General features: G+C 38.5%; 1 protein-coding gene across 6 annotated transcripts in view; it reads left to right on the top strand.

The window, feature by feature from the left end:
- The window catches only part of LOC106876814 (cholecystokinin receptor type A), a 141,514-nt gene that overhangs the window by 42,299 nt on the left and 92,144 nt on the right, over positions 1–7,071 (top strand). For 2 of the 6 annotated variants that reach the window (XM_052977301.1, XM_052977297.1), the window contains exon 2: positions 598–764. The gene's annotated coding sequence lies outside the window, so the exon portion shown is untranslated. Of the gene's footprint in view, positions 1–136; positions 226–268; positions 765–4,527; positions 4,622–5,519; positions 5,625–7,071 lie in introns of those variants that run through there. The other 4 variants (XM_052977298.1, XM_052977302.1, XM_052977299.1 and 1 more) reach the window with 4 other exon arrangements.

Below are 7,071 nucleotides of genomic sequence, written 5' to 3'. Positions count from 1 at the left end.
CCCTCCTATCTCCATACTCTCCACTCCTCCTTACTCCCCCCCACGCACTCCCTTACTCTCCTTTTACCCCCACCCCTGCCCGACACTTGACCTCTCCCCCTCCTGTCAAAATAAAATACAAATATATTGAAGTGGAACAATAAAAGGCAAATACAAGCATTTAAAAACCAATTACACACAGCCATGCCTGTCTGTCTGTCTATCTGTCTGTCTGTCTGTCCACATGTATGTATAATTTCTTCTGTTTTTAATTACTTGGTGCCTTCCTGTTAGGACGGAGCTGGTTTCTAACAAAGATATGAGACTCCATTGCTGGAATGTAGAGAATGAAAACAATGTCATATTATGAACTTGAGAAAAGTCTTACATATTTTTATTGTTCCACTTACAGATTGTGTTTTTAAATGTGTGTTAGTTGGTTGGTTTCTTTTTCAGAAAACCCCCCAGCTTTCCCAGAGTGTTGCTTAGATATTTACTTATGAAACCATGTGTATCAATTATTGTTTGTATAAATGTGAATTTATTATTTGAGTATCGATGCTGAAGGTTTTGGAGTATATTTCCTTTTTACTTTTTATTTATTTGTATCCTTTCTAGAAGGAAGGAGCTTGTTTCTAACCAAGAAACAAAATGATCAATAAGATTTGGACAACAACAACAACAAAGATTTGTTATACAGGCGTACCTCAGCTTAAGTCGTTTCAATTTAAGTCGTTCTCGATTATACATCAGATTTCAAAAATAATATATAAACAGAAATCAAGGTAAGTCATTTTACTCGAATTTACGTCTCTTTACCACAAATATTGGAATCGTAAAATCACCAGAAAACCGTTAAAAGCACATAAAATCATGTTACTGTACAATAAATAAGTATAAAAGCATATAAAATCATATTAAAATGCGTACAGTAAATGTTAAGATACACACCATAAAGTAGTGTAGCTTAGTGAACAAAATCATGAAATCTTGAAATCACCAAATTGTATGTACGTATTGGTAAATTTAAAATAATTTAGTCTTTTTTACTATTGCGAAATAATAATAATAATTGAATTTGTTTTTTAAGCTTACAAAAGACTTTTATTTTACCATATCTTATTGGAAACTACATTCATATATATATATATATATATATATACGACAGGCTTCTTTTAGTTTCCGTCCACGAAATCCACTCACAAGGCTTTGGTTGGCCTGAGGCTATAGTAGAAGACACTTATTTCTTTACTGCCCACAAGGGGCTACACACAGAGGGGACAAAGAAGGACAGGCAAATGGATTAAGTTGATTATATCGACCCCAGTGCGTAACTGGTACTTAATTTATGGATCTCGAAAGGATGAAAGGCAAAGTTGACCTCAGCGGAATTTGAACTCAGAACGTAGCGGCAGACAAAATACCGCTAAGCATTTCGTCCGGCGTGCTAACGTTTCTGCCAATTCACCGCCTTTTAGTAGAAGGCACTTGCCCAAGGTGCCATGCAGTGGGATTGAACATGTGGTTGGGAAGCAAATTTCTTACCACACAGCTGCACCTAGGTTTCTGCATGTGCGTGTATGTGTATTAGCATGAACATGTGTGTGTATGTAAACATCACTGTATGTGATTGATTATGAATGTGTGTGTGAGTGTGTGTGTATGCGTCTATCTGTGTCTCTATGTTTTTATGTTGACATGCATATGTGAGTCTTTGAGGGTGCATGCATGTATATGTGCATAGACATGCATGTATATGTGCATAGACATGAGTGCATGTATATAAGGCATTGTGATAGAGGACAGTTATGTAGAGATGTTGTGACAGAGTATTATAGAGAGGTGTTGTAACACGTGATGTGACACAGCAATATGAACAGCTATTGTGACAGTATTATGTAGTGGTGTAGTGTCATAGTATTATGTGGAAATGCTATGACAGAATATTATGTAGAAGTGTTGTGACACAATATTTTGTAGAGGTGGTGTGACACAGTAAATATGTGAAGGTAAATGTGTAACACAGTTATGTAGAGATGTTGTGACAAAGTATTATGGAGAGGTGTTGTAACACAGTGTCATGTAGTGGTGGTGATGTGACACAGCAATATGTACAGCTATTGTGACACAGTATTATGTAGTGGTGTAGTGTCATAGTATTATGTGGAAATGCTATGACACAATATTATGTAGAAGTGTTGTGACACAGTATTTTGTAGAGGTTTTGTGATACAGTAACATGTAGAGGTATTGTGACAGTATGATGTAGAGGTCTTGTACACAATATCATGTAGAGACGTTGTGATAGTTTTATAGAGGTGTGACGTCTCAGTGTTATGGAACGTTTTTATGACACACAGTGATTATGTAGAGGTTTTATGGACTCTATTATATGGAGATTCAGTGACACAGTTTTATGTAGAGGTACTTTGACATATGGAGGTTGGGTTTAACCTTCAGCTGTGAAATTAAATTTCATGGTTATTCCAGTAATGACATTAAATAACTACTAAAAATAGAAGTGGTGTTTTCTGCAAGTCATGTTGCCTCAATAAACTTGACATATCTCAACAGGAAATAAGTTTCAAATATGACATTCTTCAACAAAACAATGACTGCTATATAAGACTAGTTTTCTGTAATTCAGGGTATTGAAATCTTGAGGGGAAATGTTTGATTTTTGCAGTAATGGGTTAAAGAAGAATAAAACTCATTCTTTTAGTACAATCTAGAAAATTTGTGATGATAAAAAAATATACTGATTACTATAGATTATATGACAGTACTGCCTGATTGGCACCTGTACCGGTGGCATGTAAAAAGCACCATTTGAGTGTGGTCAATGCCAGCGCCATCTCACTGGTCCCGTGCCGGTAGCATGTAAAAAGCACCATTTGAGTGTGATCGTTGCCAGTGCTGCCTGACTGGCTCCTGTGCCGGTGACATGTAAAAAGCACCATTGAAGCGTGGTTGATGTTAGTACCGCCTGACTGGCCCTCGTGCCAGTGGCATGTAAAAAGCACCCACTATACTCACGGAGTGGTTGGCGTTAGGAAGGGCATCCAGCTGTAGAAGCTTTGCCTGATCGGGTTGGAGCCTGGTGCAGCCTTCTGGCTCGACAGCCCTCAGTCAAACCGTCCAACCCATGCCAGCATGGAAAGTGGACATTAAATTACAATGATGATGATGATGAGAGAAATTATTATTTCTAACTCACTGAACAAGAGACAAACACAGACACACAAACATATACACACACATACATATATATATATACATATATACGACGGGCTTCTTTCAGTTTCCGTCGACCAAATCCACTCACAAGGCTTTGGTCAGCCTGAGGCTATAGTAGAGGACACTTGCCCAAGATGCCACGCAGTGGGGCTGAACCCGGAACCATGTGGTTGGTAAGCAAGCTACTTACCACACAGCCACTCCTACGCCTATACACACACACACACACACACACACATATTTATGTATATGTGAATGTATACAGATAAATAGATAGATAGATAGATAGATAGATAGATAGATGGATAGACAGAGAGATAAATGGATGGATAGAGAGAGGTGGAGGGAAGGGTGATGGGGGTTGCTTCCATTGATTACAATGTCACCTCCGACCTATATCTGCTTTGTGTGGAGCACAATTAGTCTCGTGCCTTAAGATGAGAAATTGTCATTAAAAGCAATTAGTTTACTGGGGTGACTATGAAGATGCAAGCACACATCTGCTTGTAAACCTGAGTGAGTGTATATATATATATATATATATTTGCATTCACTCAGGTTTATAAGCAAATATATATATATGTGTGTGGGTGTGTGCATGTATGTATACACACACCCACACATAAATATACAGGTATACATACGTACATACATACATATATGTATTATATATATATATATATATATATATATATATATCAAATATATATATGTGTGTGTATATATATGTATATATATATATGTCTGCATGAGAGAAAAAGAGATAAAGGAATAAACAGTTGTCTTAAGAACCTCGTTAGCTTACAGCTGTTCATACATAAGTATATATATGTATGTATATTCACAAATACACACACGCACATATATATAGACATATACACAAATGTATTATGCATAAATATGAATGCATATATTTTGTATGTGTGTATATTTTGCTATAAACACACAAAACATTGAAGTGTTATGAACGGAAGGTTGTTAATTATTACTAATTACAGTTTGTGTAATTTAATACCATTGTAGGTGGGTATATACATAGACATACACATGCATATATGCAGAGAGAGAGAGAGAGAGAGGGAGAGGGAGTAGGGAGAGTGAGAGCGTAAAGGGTGGCATGACAAAAGATTTCAATAGATGACAAGAGGTGAGAGTTTTCCAATAGATGCCAGCAAGGAAGAACATATATGAAATGATGATGATATATAATGAATGAGTGAGTGTATATTAGTGTATACAAACATGAAAGGAAAGCATTCAATACAAGGTATGAAGTAGAACAAAATTTAATTGAAACTTTGTCTTCACTAGCATGGTAGGATGTTTTGTCTCTTCACATGAAAGGCAGCATGACTTTCTCAAGCACCACCTGATATATCGAAAGAGGAAACTTCATGTCATGCAAGTAAGCATCCAGGTTTGATTAATGTATATATTATATTTCTGTTGTCAGTTTAAAAGCAGAAATTCCGAGGAGGAGTGGATTTCCAGTCCCCTCGCACCCACCCCTTTTAGGATGGTAAGGAGGGTGATGAAGGCAGAAGTGGTAGGCACCAGAACCACTTCGGTTTGTGAGGAAAGCTTTGGTAGTTAGAGGGGTTAGAGTGAGAGAGTTTATAAATAATAGGAAAGCTTGGAGAGTGTTTGTGGATGGACAAGTGAATTTGATGTTGCTCAAAGGGGTATGGAGCCAGCATGATGTAGAGGGGCTAAACCAGCATATGCTGGTGGGCCCCACTGCTGATATCGGGGGTTGCATTCTATGCCTTGCGCTGAGCATAGGATGCAGCTCACCTCTTGAGCTGGGAAATGAATGGAATGCCTAGTGTTTCTCTTGTTGTGGCTAGCCCCTCACTCAGAGTAAAAGGTAGACTGTATGACGCATGTATACAAACAGCCATGCTACATGGTAGTGAAACATGGGCCGTGACTGCTGAGGACATGTGTAAGCTTGTAAGGAATGGAGCCAGTATGCTCTGATGGATGTGTAATGTCAGTGTGCATATGCGATAGAGTGTAGGTGCCTTGAGAGAAAAGCTGAACATAAGAAGCATCAGATGTGGTGTGCAAGAGAAGCAATTGCGCTGGTATGGTCATTTGGTGAGAATGGATGAGGATAGCTATGTGGAAAAGTGCCACAGCCTAGCGAAAAACTGAAGGGCCACTGCAATAAGTGTGTGAATCTGAGAGGGGAATATGTTGAATAAAATCATAATTAACTAACCATTCTGTTTTTTCTTTTACCCAAAACCCCAAAAACTTTTCTGCCCCATCCTCTCATGCATACACGTCTATATATCCAGTCTTACAATCAACATGGGATAAGTGAACATTACAATAATAACAGCAAGAACAACATTGGTACCATCATCATCATATTCACTGCAATGAAAACAACCTGTAATCAGGTAAGCAATATCTGCTAGAAATAGCAGCCAAATCTCCCTTAATTCACATCTTACTGACTTAAGAACGAACGGACACAGTTATATATGTTATGTCTAAAACAACGAATACGAAAGACAGGGTGGCCATGGTTGGAATGTTTGGGTCAATTAGGATTGACCTGGGGTTAAATGACAACGACAGAAACGACAGCATCAATTATTGCTGCAGTGAAAGCTATCCAAGGAAATTATGAAAGCATGAGGAAAAGTAAACAAACACACACACACATATATATATATATGTATATATATACCAACACATACATACACATGCAATGAAATACAAACACACACACACACACACACACACACACACACACACATATATATATAGGAGTGCATACAAATGCACACATGCAACGAAACACATGCAATCACACGTGCATGCACGCACACACACTTGAATGCAAGTTTATGTAAACATGTTCTAGAAAATGCTGTCAACATCATTATCACCACCACCACCACCACCACCAACATCATCATCATCACCATCATCACTAGTAGTATTATCGTTCCTTTTATAATTTTATAATTATCAGCGTTGTCAATACTGTACCAGTCGTGATTATGACAACAATCACAATAATGATGGCGGTGGTGGTGGTGGTGATGATGGTGGTGGTTGTGGTGGTGGTGGTGATGATGATGATGATGGTGGTGGTGGTGGTGATGATGATGATGATGGTGGTGGTGGTGGTGGTGATGATGGTGGTGGTGGTGGTGGTGATGATGATGGCGGTGGTGGTGGTTGTGGTTGTGGTGGTGGTGATGATGAGGATGATGATGAAGAGGAGGAGGATCTTCCTCATTATCACTGTTCTTTATGTTATTCATTATTGCCATCAATATTTCATCCCCACCACTACCACCACCACCACCAACTTCTTGTGGTGTTCCCTTCATCTATGCCCCTGCAGCAAATAAAAGAAGTTATCATTATTATTATTATTATTATTATCATTGCCTTTGCACAGCTTCTAACGCTGGAGATGTACTACAGTGTCAGCTGTTCACTACCAGTGAACTAAGGTAACACCTCTTATTTTTCAAGCACCTTCCAGAGTATTCGAGCGGTTCCAAGCAGTGTTGTTTTCTGCAAATACTCCACCCTTATTGCAGCCCCTATTTATTCCACGTACTTCTCGAGATTTTTGCTCACTGTTCCCAGGGCTCCGACAATTATTGGTACAACTGCTACCGTTTTCATCGACCACAACTGCTTAACTTCCCAAGCTAACCTGTCATATCTCTCAACTTTTCTTTCTTCCTCATCACATACCTTGTTGTCAGCTGGGCATGCTATGTCTATGATCCAACATAGCTTGTTTTCTTTCTCAATTAAGATTTATGTCTGGCTTCCTATTCTATAACTCATGGTCGCACTGAATCATAAAATCCCATCGGA

This window comes from Octopus bimaculoides, chromosome 27, assembly GCF_001194135.2.
Source record: "Octopus bimaculoides isolate UCB-OBI-ISO-001 chromosome 27, ASM119413v2, whole genome shotgun sequence".
NCBI classification, from domain to species: domain Eukaryota; kingdom Metazoa; phylum Mollusca; class Cephalopoda; order Octopoda; family Octopodidae; genus Octopus; species Octopus bimaculoides.
This window is presented reverse-complemented; position numbering and strand designations above follow the sequence as displayed.